Source organism: Schistocerca piceifrons, chromosome 9 (genome assembly GCF_021461385.2).
Source record: "Schistocerca piceifrons isolate TAMUIC-IGC-003096 chromosome 9, iqSchPice1.1, whole genome shotgun sequence".
Lineage (NCBI taxonomy): Eukaryota > Metazoa > Arthropoda > Insecta > Orthoptera > Acrididae > Schistocerca > Schistocerca piceifrons.
Window position 1 is genome coordinate 202,171,493 of NC_060146.1, and position 14,843 is coordinate 202,186,335.

General features: G+C 42.5%; 4 non-coding genes across 4 annotated transcripts; 1 reads left to right on the top strand and 3 right to left on the bottom strand.

The window, feature by feature from the left end:
- Window positions 1–10,750: 10,750 nt before the first annotated feature.
- Window positions 10,751–10,825, bottom strand: Trnas-cga. Its single transcript has one exon. It is a non-coding gene; the product is annotated as a tRNA-Ser (tRNA).
- Window positions 10,826–11,051: 226 nt separating this feature from the next.
- On the bottom strand, window positions 11,052–11,126 carry Trnas-cga. Its single transcript has one exon. It is a non-coding gene; the product is annotated as a tRNA-Ser (tRNA).
- A 527-nt stretch (window positions 11,127–11,653) lies between these two features.
- On the bottom strand, window positions 11,654–11,728 carry Trnas-cga. The gene has a single exon. It is a non-coding gene; the product is annotated as a tRNA-Ser (tRNA).
- A 486-nt stretch (window positions 11,729–12,214) lies between these two features.
- On the top strand, window positions 12,215–12,289 carry Trnas-cga. The gene has a single exon. It is a non-coding gene; the product is annotated as a tRNA-Ser (tRNA).
- Window positions 12,290–14,843: the final 2,554 nt, after the last annotated feature.

A 14,843-nucleotide genomic window follows, 5' to 3' on the forward strand; every position in this document is an offset into this window, starting at 1 on the left:
TAACAATTATTAATTTTCTTTATTATGATCTATGATGAAACGAGATATTACCATTATTTTTCATTGGATAAGCATTTTTTTCACAACAGAACAATAGATTCTTATGTATGTAGACTGGCTGAGTACTCAGCATTGCCCGGTTATGTATTTATTCCAGTCTTCTATTAGTGCATCTCCCCTCCCCCATTTCTCTCTTTCTCTCTCCAGGTTATCAAGCTCACCGTTATAGGAGGCTGGAGGTTCTTACCTCACAGTATTTACTTCCAGATCGTAAACATTATGTGAATCACATTTGGTTGAATTCGTGTTAGGGGTTGTGGATAAGCCTTTTACACTTGCCTTCGCTCATCTACGCACATTTCAAATGTATCTCACATATATTTAACATATTCCATGCGTATTTGTACACATACTTCACCCGTATTTCTATCGACTTTCGCCTTGCAGTTTCATTTTCACGCAGTTCTATATTTATGGCATGGTATCTCGTGAACTGTGAATTCTACAGTGATATAATATTATACATACGTCCAGTGGCAGATGCTGCTCCTGTCTGAAAATGTGCTATGAATAGATTTAGTAGTAAAAACGTAATATACTAAAACGTCATCCATTATGCCTAGTTCTTCACGCATCTCAGTGTTTATCAAATCATATTCCCTGGACTATGCATCAGACATATATATAATTTTGTTTATACCTTCAATGGTAATGTGAATACTGTCGCTAAAATGTGATGCGAATACAGTTAGTAGCAAGGATGTAATAAATTGAAATATCATACTTGAAGCAGAAATTTTACTGCATGAACAGCGAAAAGGTAGTTACGAGATAAAATTTTTTCCTTTCCTCATTTTGTAGGCGTCATTTGCGAGAAAAAGTTTTGTACAAATTTGAAACTATGTGTGTTTGCTGCAAGTCTCTAAGTACTCTCATTTTCAAATACTGGTTGACTGAAGTATGTGTATTCACACGTCATGGGCTACACTGCTTTTTCACGTCCACTCCAATTCCTTCATAGGCAGGTGGTTCTTACCTCCACTTTGATTCCTTCCAGACAGTAGGTGGCATGTGTACCAAGTTTGGTGGAAATCGGTCCACTGGTTTAGGTGGAGATGTAGAGCATATATACATGCATACATGTATGCATCTATGTAGTTACTAATCCGGGGATCTAGAAATGATGGAGAGGCTTCGTACCGTTGTAGCCCTCAGTGGTTCACACCAGGCCACAGCAGTCCACCCACCCCACCGCCGCCCCACACTGACCTTAGGGTTATCGCGCGGTTCGACCCCCAGTGCCCGCCCCCCTCCCCCCCATAGGAATGTCTCATACCAGGTGAGTTTAATTCCAAATGTTTGCGCAGTAGAATAATTACGGTGTACGCAAACGTAGAACAGTGTTTGCACAGCAGTCGCTGACACAGTGTAACTGAGGCAGAATTAGGGGAACCAGCCCGCATTCGCCGAGGCAGATGGAAAACCGCCTTAAAAACCATCCACAGGCTGGCTGGCACACCGGACCGCGACGCTAATTCGCCAGGTGGATTCGTGCCGGGGACCAGCATGCTTTACCACTCAGGAAGCAGCGCATTAGAGTGCTCGGCTAACTGGGCTAAATTCATACATACATAATTACATACATTTTTATAATATGTGTGGCTTTATTTTTTGTAACGAAGTCAATGGTAAAGAATTGTGAAATATTAGAATTTAATGAAGAAAATAATTTGTTTTTGTTATTGATTAATTGCATAATTTTCTTGCCTCAGCCAGATGATAAAATTGATTGTATGCCCCCCATGAACCATGGACCTTGCCGTTGGTGGGGAGGCTTGCGTGCCTCAGCGATACAGATGGCCGTACCGTAGGTGCAACCACAACGGAGGGCTATCTGTTGAGAGGCCAGACAAACATGTGGTTCCTGAAGAGGGGCAGCAGCCTTTTCAGTAGTTGCAGGGGCAACAGTCTGGATGATTGACTGATCTGGCCTTGTAACATTAACCAAAACGGCCTAGCTGTGCTGGTACTGCGAACGGCTGAAAGCAAGGGGAAACTACGGTCGTAATTTCTCCCGAGGACATGCAGCTTTACTCTATGATTAAATGATGATGGCGTCCTCTTGGGTAAAATATTCCGGAGGTAAAATAGTCCCCCATTCGGATCTCTGGGTGGGGACTACTCAAGAGGACGTCGTTATCAGGAGAAAGAAAACTGGCATTCTACGGATCGGAGCATGGAATGTCAGATCCCTTAATCGGGCAGGTGGGTTAGAAAATTTAAAAAGGGAAATGGATAGGTTAAAGTTACATATAGTGGGAATTAGTGAAGTTCGGTGGCAGGAAGAACAAGACTTTTGGTCAGGTGATTACAGGGTTATAAATACAAAATCAAATAGGGGTAATGCAGGAGTAGGTTTAATAATGAATAAAAAACTAGGAGTGCGGGTTAGCTACTACAAACAGCATAGTGAACGCATTAGTGTGGCCAAGATAGACACAAAGCCCATGCCTACTACAGTAGTACAAGTTTATATGCCAACTAGCTATGCAGATGATGAAGAAATTGATGAAATGTATGACGAGATAAAAGAAATTATTCAGGTAGTGAAGGGAGACGAAAATTTAATAGTCATGGGTGACTGGAATTCGTCAGTAGGAAAAGGGAGAGAAGGAAACATAGTAGGTGAATATGGATTGGGGGGAAGAAATGAAAGAGGAAGCCGCCTTGTAGAATTTTGCACAGAGCATAACTTAATCATAGCTAACACTTGGTTCAAGAATCATGAAAGAAGGTTGTATACCTGGAAGAATCGTGGAGATACTAAAAGGTATCAGATAGATTACATAATGGTAAGACAGAGATTTAGGAACCAGGTTTTAAATTGTAAGACATTTCCAGGGGCAGATGTGGATTCTGACCACAATCTATTGGTTATGAACAGCAGATTGAAACTGAAGAAACTGCAAAAAGGCGGGAAGTTAAGGAGATGGGACCTGGATAAACTGAAAGAACCAGAGGTTGTAGAGAGTTTGAGGGAGAGCATAAGGGAACAATTGACAGGAATGGGGGAAAGAAATACAGTAGAAGAAGAATGGGTAGCTCTGAGGGATGAAGTAGTGAAGGCAGCAGAGGATCAAGTAGGTAAAAAGACGAGGGCTAATAGAAATCCTTGGGTAACAGAAGAAATATTGAATTTAATTGATGAAGGGAGAAAATATAAAAATGCAGTAAATGAAGCAGGCAAAAAGGAATACAAACGTCTCAAAAATGAGATCGACAGGAAGTGCAAAATGGCTAAGCAGGGATGGCTAGAGAACAAATGTAAGGATGTAGAGGCTTGTCTCACTAGGGGTAAGATAGATACTGCCTACAGGAAAATTAAAGAGACCTTTGGAGAGAAGAGAACCACTTGTATGAATATCAAGAGCTCAGATGGCAACCCAGTTCTAAACGAAGAAGGGAAGGCAGAAAGGTGGAAGTATATAGAGGATTTATACAAGGGCGATGTCCTTGAGGACAATATTATGGAAATGGAAGAGGATGTAGATGAAGATGAAATGGGAGATAAGATACTGCGTGAAGAGTTTGACAGAGCACTGAAAGACCTGAGTCGAAACAAGGCCCCGGGAGTAGACAACATTCCATCAGAACTACTGATGGCCTTGGGAGAGCCAGTCATGACAAAACTCTACCATCTGGTGAGCAAGATGTATGAGACAGGCGAAATACCCACAGACTTCAAGAAGAATATAATAATTCCAATCCCAAAGGAAGCAGGTGTTGACAGATGTGAAAATTACCGAACTATCAGTTTAATAAGTCACAGCTGCAAAATACTAACGCGAATTCTTTACAGACGAATGGAAAAACTGGTAGAAGCGGACCTCGGGGAGATCAGTTTGGATTCCGTAGAAACGTTGGAACACGTGAGGCAATACTAACCTTACGACTTATCTTAGAAGAAAGATTAAGAAAAGGCAAACCTACGTTTGTAGCATTTGTAGACTTAGAGAAAGCTTTTGACAACGTTAACTGGAATACTCTCTTTCAAATTCTGAAGGTGGCAGGGGTAAAATACAGGGAGCGAAAGGCTATTTACAATTTGTACAGAAACCAGATGGCAGTTATAAGAGTCGAGGGGCATGAAAGGGAAGCAGTGGTTGGGAAAGGTGTGAGACAGGGTTGTAGCCTCTCCCCGATGTTATTCAATCTGTATATTGAGCAAGCAGTAAAGGAAACAAAGGAAAAATTCGGAGTAGGTATTAAAATTCATGGAGAAGAAGTAAAAACTTTGAGGTTCGCCGATGACATTGTAATTCTGTCAGAGACAGCAAAGGACTTGGAAGAGCAGTTGAACGGAATAGGACAGTGTCTTGAAAGGAGGATATAAGATGAACATCAACAAAAGCAAAACGAGGATAATGGAATGTAGTCAAATTAAATCGGGTGATGCTGAGGGGATTGGATTAGGAAATGAGACACTTAAATTAGTAAAGGAGTTTTGCTATTTAGGGAGTAAAATAACTGATGATGGTCGAAGTAGAGATGATATAAAATGTAGACTGGCAATGGCAAGGAAATCGTTTCTGAAGAAGAGAAATTTGTTAACATCGAATATAGATTTAAGTGTCAGGAAGTCGTTTCTGAAAGTATATGTATGGAGTGTAGCCATGTATGGAAGTGAAACACGGACGATAACCAGTTTGGACAAGAAGAGAATAGAAGCTTTCGAAATGTGGTGCTACAGAAGAATGCTATAGATAAGGTGGGTAGATCACGTAACTAATGAGGAGGTATTGAATAGGATTGGGGAGAAGAGAAGTTTGTGGCACAACTTGACTAGAAGAAGGGATCGGTTGGTAGGACATGTTTTGAGGCATCAAGGGATCACAAATTTAGCATTGGAGGGCAGCGTGGAGGGTAAAAATCGTAGAGGGAGACCAAGAGATCAATACACTAAGCAGATTCAGAAGGATGTAGGTTGCAGTAGGTACTGGGAGACGAAGAAGCTTGCACAGGATGGAGTAGCATGGAGAGCTGCATCAAACCAGTCTCAGGACTGAAGACCACAACAACAACAACCTTCTGGAATATGAAACAATAGAGTTAGGTTTGTTCCACGTATTCTTAAATTTCTAGCATATTACAGTATCTAGTAAACACCACTGAATGTGCAAATGGTATGATCAGAAGCTGTAAGTAGGCAGTGTATGTGTTTGTATGTTGGCAGTGCTTTAGACTATATCAAAATCTCTGACAGTGCTCTGTGCACTCTCTAAGAGACTCTGTGGCTACTAGCAGTTGGAAGTTAACAGTCAGCAGTGATGACACTTGGAGATGAATAGCCAGCAGTGATGGAAGTTGAGAGTGAATAGCCAGCAGTGATGCTGGTTAGAGGTCTGAAGTGTTAGCACAAGCGGACGATCTGGACGTGTCTCCATCATGGAAATTTGATTTTATCGTTGATTATATAATTTTCGGAACTGGATGTCACGGACGATTTTTTTGAAGTGGTTGTCACATGATTAAGGAACAATTTGCTAAATACATTGTTTGCTCCACACCAAAATCTTTCCTTTGCTAACCACATGCCTATTAGTAGTTAGAGCCCCTTGTATTTAGAATCTTTTATTTAGCTGGCTTTATTGTTATTTGCTGCATTGCTGTAGATCGTGTTATGAAGACTTTCTGTGAGATAAGTGACTTATGATATGTATGGGTTATTGTTAGGATTTCTTCTTATTCAGGGCCATTCCTTTGTATTAATTATTTGAAGTCAGGCTATCATTTTTGAGCAGTCAGATTGCGTTGCCCTAGAATAATGTGGGTCAGTGCTCAAATGATAAAATAGCAGAGAGACAGTATAGTCAATTTCACTCAGCAGTTTCAGAATTAAATAAATTAAGAAGTTTCACATTCTCAGTTATAACAGTAAAGTAAAAAAAAGGGAATAAAACAGAAAGCAGAAGGTAATTCTCCGCAATATTGAGAGTGGTAGTGATGTTCAGTCCCAATGGGGCACTGTTAAGTGGAGCATTCCCCAAGGGTCAGTGCTGGGGCCACTGCTGTTTCTTATTTATATAAATGATATGCCTTCTAGTATTACAGGTGATTCAAAAATATTTCTGTTTGCTGATGACACCAGCTTGGTAGTGAAGGATCTTGTGTGTAATATTGAAACATTATCAAATAATGTAGTTCATGAAATAAGTTCGTGGTTTGGAGAAATTAATTTGATGCTAAATCACAGTAAGACTCAGTTTTTACAGTTTCTAACTCACAATTCAACAAGAACCTATATTTTGATCAGACAGAATGGGCATATTATAAGCGAGACGGAACAGTTCAAGTTCCTAGGCGTTCGGATAGATAGTAAGCTGTTGTGGAAAGCCCATGTTCAGGATCTTGTTCAGAAACTAAATACTGCTTTATTTACCATTAGAACAGTATCTGAAATAAGTGACAGTTCAACACGAAAAGTAGTCTACTTCGCATATTTTCATACGCTTATGTCATATGGTATTATTTTTTAGGTAATTCTTCTGATTCAAAAAGGGTATTTTTGGCTCAAAAACGGGTTGTTCGAGCTATATGTGGTGTAAGTTCGAGAACTTCTTGTCGACCCCTATTCAATAGTCTGGGAATTCTGATATTGCCCTCACAGTATATATTTTCTTCAATGTCGTTTGTTGTTAGCAATATTAGCTTATTCCCAAGAGTTAGCAGCTTTCACTCAGTTAATACTAGGCAGAAATCAAATCTGCATGTGGAATGCACTTCCTTTACTCTTCTACAGAAAGGAGTGCACTATTCTGCTGCATCCATTTTCAATAAGCTACCACAAACTCAAAAATCTTAGCAGTAGTCCAAACGCTTTTAAGTCTAAACTGAAGAGTTTCCTCATGGCTCACTCCTTCTATTCTGTCGAGGAGCTCCTGGAAGAGCTGAAAAATTAAGCAAATTCCAGTGTTACATTGTTGATTTTGTTTATTTAAAGTTACGAATTGTCGCCTGAATACGTTTCTTGTATTTCATTTTATCTGTTTCTACTATCGTGTTATAATTTCATGTATTGACTCGTTCCATGACCATGGAGACTTCTCCTTAATTTGGTCCCACGGAACAATAAATAAATAAATAATTACTTTTTTGTTAAGAAGTTTCGAAGTGTGAGAATGATGGGCAGTACACACAAACAATGAGACGTGAAGCCTTGTCGAAAACAAGAGGGCTCCAGGCCCAGACTCAGATCTGCTGGTCATTTTCACTGGGGGCACTCCATGGACACACTGCTTTCCCTGGAGTGTAAATGATGATTGCTGACCAGAAATATTATGAGGGGAACCCTGGTACCTACAGGAGGGAGCAAGTCATTGGCCCAACAGGTAGCCAGTTGCTGCTGGGCACTTCAGTCACCTGGGACGCCTCCCTCCAACCAGACACCTGTCTGACTCGGTTTGACTGCCAGCTTTTGTGGGTGGTGGCACCGGAGGATGCCCTGCCCTGTGCCAGAGTCTAGTTCTCTGCAGGAAGTGATGCAGTGGGGATGCTCCATTTTGACCCAAGACCGTTGTCCATGTGGGCTACACAGAGCTTGGCCTGTAGAAACAACAGTAGCCATTTCTTGTCCCTTTTACTCTAGAACCCGTATATTAATTGCACAAATGAGACACTAAATCCATCCTATTTAATGCCAGTACTTTCACACAAAAACTTAGTGCTTTGCGACGAACATTAGAGTCAGTGGTTGATAGAGACCAGTGCTCTGCTAATTTATGCTCCCACCTTCATTCACTGCCAACCTTCTTTCACTGCAAACCAATTGCAGAGGGTGGGTGCATGCCTTGATATGTATGTATGTATGAGTGTGTGTATTAAACTGGGGACCTAGGAACAGTGGAGAGGCTTTGTCCCACCTAAGCCCTCAGTGGTTCACAACCCCACAACAGGACACAGCAGTCCACTCATCCCACCACTGCCCTACACCAAACCCAGGGTTATTGTGTAGTTCGGCCCCCAGTGAACCCTCCTCCCCCCACCCCCCCAGGAATGTATATCAGACGAGTTAACTCCAAATGTTTGTATGGTAGAATAATTATAGTGTACGCATTTGTGGAAACGGTGTTTGCACAGCAATGGCTGACATAGTGTAACTGAGGCAGAATAAGGGGAACTAGCCCGCATTCGCCGAGGTAGATGGAAAACTGTCTTCAAAATCATCTACAGGCTGGCCGGTACACCGGACTTCGACATTAACCCGCTGGGCGGATTCGGGGTGGGGACCGGCACGCCTTCCCACATGGGAAGCAGTGCATTAGACTGCACAGCTAGCCTGGTGGGGCTGTCCCTTGACATACTCAGTACTATACAAAGTTCATCCCTTGTTGCTGTTGCAACCACAACATAACAAACCACTACTCCTTGATATCACTTCCTGAGCTATCCTAACATGTAACTGTGCCCTTGATTTCAACTTTCGTGCGTGTATTGTTAGGTCAAGACGTTGTGACATAAATTTCTTTAATGCACAAACTACTAGGAAATGTTGTGAAGTTGATTACAGGGGCAAGATAAGATAAACATTTACTTCATATGAGAGATAAAATTTTTTTTGTTACACTCTATAGCAACCCAACAATGTGCACGGTTGTACTAGAATTAGTAAATATTGTGTCTTTCTGTTATAGCCTTATTATTGTTTGTTTAAATGTAGATAACACATGAGTGGTAACATATATAGATACTTATATTAATTAAGAACTTTTTCCAACTGAAAGTTGAGGATACGAATAGGTCTGACTCATAAAATTGCAGTCACCAAGTACAGTTCTTGAATGAAACATTTTGTTTGTATTTTTCAATGTTTTTTTTTACAACGTCATTTTTTACTCCAAAATTTTCTTTTGGCAACGTCTTCTTCAATGTAAGAGTATGATGATTTGGACTTATTTTGATACTTCTCAATAAATGAATAGCTCTTATGAAATATGGTCAGCAACTACTTTTCTTAAATGAAGCATTTCGTTTGTACATTTCGATGTTTTTGCATTATGCTATTTGCTATTCTTCATAATAAAACTTTTCCTTTCAGTAGTATTTCCCGAATGCAGAGATACGAAGATTTGTGCTTCTGTTATTTAGGATGTTTTTTTCGTTATAATGTGATTGCCTTTTCTGGTGTGCATGTCCTATATAATAAACCGACAATGAGAATATAAATGGAAAAGCTATGCTGTGTGACTGAATGGATGAATGGGTTAATATTGCAACATAGCAAAGTCAAGGAATGAATGAGTTTTATTTTCTGTAACGGTGCTGCACTTTGTCATAATTTTACTGCAACACCAGAATTAAAGATGTGTGAGGCCATGTATAAAATGAAATTAGCATAAACAGTTACCATATGAGAATCGTTTGATTGATGACTGCGATCACATATATTGTAAACATATATTCAGGGCATAATTGTTTATTGCTCTGGATAAGGACGATGTCATATATCAAAGCAGAAAGTTAAGAGAAGCTTATTAACAGTGGGGACTAACAGTCAATATGGCTAAGACATAATATCTTGTTGGAAGGGGCAAGGTGAGTATTTGGATTGAATCTGGATGTGTAAGAAATGTGAAGATGTTAAAATATATGGGTTCACCAATCAATAAGACTGGCGAGTGTGAAGTGGAGATATCCTGCAGGATATGTAAGTGTGGGTAGCTATTAACTCATTAAATGGTATCTTTTGGAGTCAGAACACATATAGAAGAACACAGAAAGTAGTGCTATGTGCTGTGGTTAAAATCATTCTGGCATGTGGCTGACTGTTGGACACTGAACGAGAGACAGAGGGAGAAAACAGCCTGTCGAAATGGACGAGCTACAGTGCAGCATGAGAGTGACTCGCTTGTATCGACTAAGGAATGGATATATAAGAATGGAGATGTATGCAGTGGAACCAGTCACAGATAGGATTGATGCTCGAACTCTGAGAAGGTGTGGACATGTCCAACAGATGGAGGAACATGTCCAACGCATGGAGGGACAACAATGGCTGCAATGTTTGGTCAGCTGACCTGCACCAGGAAGAAGGAGCTGAGGGAGGCCAAGGGTACTGTAGAGGGCAACTGTAGCCTAAGCCACGCAGAAAAGGCATATCGCAAGATGACTGGCAGAATAGGAGTTTGTGGCCCCTGAGAACAGGCAACCAGTGCTAAGTGGAAACGGTTTTAGTTGATCCCTCTGGGCAGAATGCCTTCAAGGCGGGCATTTTTCTTCACAAACAACAGCAGATGCCTTCTACATGATAATGCAGTCAATAGCCCAGCATCTACCGGCTTGCTTTCATGCCCTAGTGGGGTGAGGGGGGGCGGGTGGCATGGTCATTAGTGTTGGAGAATATTTGGACAAAGCGTGTTTTGAAGTGGAGGCTACGCCTACGCATTTATAAGGCGATCACTTGGCATCCCATCTAAATGTTACGGAAGCGAGGTGCACTCCACGTCGGCCATGCCTGAAAATTCCTGGACAGAGCAATTATAGAAGGGCAGTACTCTCGCCTCCTCCGGATGCTGTTTTAGCTGTGGCTCCTCGCCTGGTTGTTTCTTTTTTTCAGTTTCATTCAAGACCGGGAATTGAGTGGTGAGTTCCTGTCATTGGCTGAAAACAAGCCACCCAACCTGATCCAGAATGAGATTTTCACTCTGCAGCGGAGTGTGCGCTGATATGAAACTTCCTGGCAGATTAAAACTGTGTGCCCGACCGAGACTCGAACTCGGGACCTTTGCCTTTCGCGGGCAAGTGCTCTACCAACTGAGCTACCGAAGCACGACTCACGCCCGGTACGCACAGCTTTACTTCTGCCAGTACCTCGTCTCCTACCTACCAAACTTTACAGAAGCTCTCCTGCGAACCTTGCAGAACTAGCACTCCTGAAAGAAAGGATATTGCGGAGACATGGCTTAGCCACAGCCTGGGGGATGTTTCCAGAATGAGATTTTCACTCTGCAGCGGAGTGTGCGCTGATATGAAACTTCCTGGCAGATTAAAACTGTGTGCCCGACCGAGACTCGAACTCGGGACCTTTGCCTTTCGCGGGCAAGTGCTCTACCAACTGAGCTACCGAAGCACGACTCACGCCCGGTACGCACAGCTTTACTTCTGCCAGTACCTCGTCTCCTACCTTCCAAACTTTACAGAAGCTCTCCTGCGAACCTTGCAGAACTAGCACTCCTGAAAGAAAGGATATTGCGGAGACATGGCTTAGCCACAGCCTGGGGGATGTTTCCAGAATGAGATTTTCACTCTGCAGCGGAGTGTGCGCTGATATGAAACTTCCTGGCAGATTAAAACTGTGTGCCCGACCGAGACTCGAACTCAGGACCTTTGCCTTTCGCGGGCAAGTGCTCTACCAACTGAGCTACCGAAGCACGACTCACGCCCGGTACGCACAGCTTTACTTCTGCCAGTACCTCGTCTCCTACCTTCCAAACTTTACAGAAGCTCTCCTGCGAACCTTGCAGAACTAGCACTCCTGAAAGAAAGGATATTGCGGAGACATGGCTTAGCCACAGCCTGGGGGATGTTTCCAGAATGAGATTTTCACTCTGCAGCGGAGTGTGCGCTGATATGAAACTTCCTGGCAGATTAAAACTGTGTGCCCGACCGAGACTCGAACTCGGGACCTTTGCCTTTCGCGGGCAAGTGCTCTACCAACTGAGCTACCGAAGCACGACTCACGCCCGGTACGCACAGCTTTCCTTCTGCCAGTACCTCGTCTCCTACCTTCCAAACTTTACAGAAGCTCTCCTGCGAACCTTGCAGAACTAGCACTCCTGAAAGAAAGGATATTGCGGAGACATGGCTTAGCCACAGCCTGGGGGATGTTTCCAGAATGAGATTTTCACTCTGCAGCGGAGCTTCGGTAGCTCAGTTGGTAGAGCACTTGCCCGCGAAAGGCAAAGGTCCCGAGTTCTAGTCTCGGTCGGGCACACAGTTTTAATCTGCCAGGAAGTTTCATATCAGCGCACACTCCGCTGCAGAGTGAAAATCTCATTCTGGAAACATCCCCCAGGCTGTGGCTAAGCCATGTCTCCGCAATATCCTTTCTTTCAGGAGTGCTAGTTCTGCAAGGTTCGCAGGAGAGCTTCTGTAAAGTTTGGAAGGTAGGAGACGAGGTACTGGCAGAAGTAAAGCTGTGCGTACCGGGCGTGAGTCGTGCTTCGGTAGCTCAGTTGGTAGAGCACTTGCCCGCGAAAGGCAAAGGTCCCGAGTTCGAGTCTCGGTCGGGCACACAGTTTTAATCTGCCAGGAAGTTTCACCCAACCTGATTTTTTCATGGGAATGCCCGGAGGAGGGAGGATCAAAGTTTCTGGTCTCTCGTTTCCTGAACTCAGACACTGGATGTTGGCTTGGTGAGCGCTGCTTCAGCGCTAGAATTTAACTTATCATAAACTTCAAAGGATGTAGTTGAACAGGCATCACATGATTTTAGGATCTCCAAGGCAACATATGATTTTACTTTACGCTGTCTTCATTATCTTGTTATTTATTTATTTCATTTCTTATCATGATTCGCGAGTGGATTCTGATTACAATGAATTTACCACTTACATGTTGTAATGGTACTTGAATTACGTAACCATTACGGCACCTCACCTCAACCTCTCGATACCAGCAATATTCTGTGTTTCTGTAAAATAGTTAACATATTTCTGTGACAACAGTCAGATTTGACTTCATTAATGTAGAGGTACTTCGCTACATCGATATGTATATATTGCAGTGATATTATTCTTATGTGTATTCTTTCTTTTGTCACTATGATCTTTGATGTACTTGTAACTCTGATTTTTGGGTGCGTAAGCGGTTATTAGAGTCAAGCTTTGGTCGTCATGTTAAAAAGACGCAAATTGTAGTCACTTTATGAAATGTGAACTTTAACAGTGAGGAAGATATTTTCAAGTATGTTTTATATTGTGAAGTGATGTTCTGGAACGAGTTACGTTATATTGGAACAAAAGTAATAAAAAAGAAGTGCAACTTAAATTCGGAGTGCTGATTACTTTTTACATCACCATTGTCCTAACTTGCAAAAGTTTAATCTCCAAGAATGGTTTATGAAACACATCTATAAAACTTTTGAATATCGCAGAATAACACCTAGGCCTCTTTGCATCCGAGCTTGGAATCATCACTACCTAGATTTTCGACGATTGAGCCATGAGTTCACAACGAGACCAGCGTAGTAAACACGAAAAGATGAGTACCTAGTTTATCCAATATTTCAAGAAATGCCTTTATTAACTGTGCTCTAATGACACCTGCCACATTATATAACTTTGTTGTTGCCCGAAAATGCAATAGTTAGCAGCGTGAGCAACACTACGATCATTATTAATTTTTGATCTTTGTTGTGGTATGGTTGTTAGAACGTGTCGCCAACTACATCGTCAAGTGCATATATTAATTCCTTTGTATGTCTGATTAGCAACCCTCCTTATGCCATGGACAACGCAATTATTCCTGCAGCTTCGACTATAGTGAAATAGAGCGCAATCCCTGGAGGTAACATTTTGCATTCCATTTTCTCTAGTATCTTTTCGCTCACACATAAGTGTATAAAGAATGGTTTGCATAGCTTATTTCTTTAGTATACCTAACCATAGTTTCTGAACGTAAGTTCTTTCTGTGCGTGTTTCTCCCTATGTGTGAGTATACATACACTATGCGATAAAAAGTAGCCAGACATCCCCAAATACATAAGTTTTTCACATTAGGTGCATTTTGCTGGCACCTACTGTCGGGTACCCCATATCAGCGACCTCAGCAGTCATTAGACATCGTGAGAGAGCAGAATGGGGCGCTCCGCGGAACTCACGGACTTCGACCGTGGTCAGGTGATTGGGTGTCACTTGTGTCATGCACCTGTACGCGAGATTTCCACACATCCCTTGGTCCACTCTTTCCGATGTGACAGTGAAGTGGAAACGTGAAGGGACAGGTACAGCACAAAAGCATACAGGCCGACCTGCTCGAGCGGCTCCTCATAAGCCGCACATCACGCCGGTAAATGCCAAACGGCGCCTCCCTAGGTGTAAGGAGCGTAAACATTGGACGATTGAACAGTGGAAAAACGTTGTATGGAGTACCGAATCACGGTACACAGTGTGGCGATCCGATGGCAGGGTGTGGGTATGGCTAATGCCCAGTGATCGTCATCTGCCAGCGTGTGTAGTGCCAAAGGTAAAATTTGGAGGTGGTGGTGTTATGGTGTGGAGGTGTTTTTCATGGAGCGAGTTTGTTGTTTTCCGTTGCACTATTAAAGCTCAGCCTTAAATTGATGTTTTAAGCATCTTCTTACTTCCCACTGGTTAAGAGCAATTCGGAGATGCCGATTGCATCTTTCAACATGATCAAGTATCTGTGCTCATAATCCACGCCTGTGGCGGAGTGGTTACACGACAATAACATCCATGTAGTGGACTGGCCTGCACAGGATCCCGACCTTAATCTTATACAACAGCTTTGGGATGTTTTGGAACGCGGACTTCGTGCCAGATCTCACAGATCGACGTCGATACCTCTCCTCAGTTCAGCACTCCGTGAAGAATGGGCTGTGATTCCCCAAGATACCTTCCAGCGAGAGTGGAAGCTGTCATCCAGGCTAAGGGGTGCCAACACCGTATTGAATTCCATCACTAGCGGTAGAGGGCGCCACTAATTTGTAGGTCATTTTCAGTCAGGTTTCCGGATACTTTTGATGACATAGTTTATTATTGCGAAATAAACGGCTCTGTGACTGGATTCCATTGTTGCTTTATTTCTGTAGCGAGGTGACCTCCACC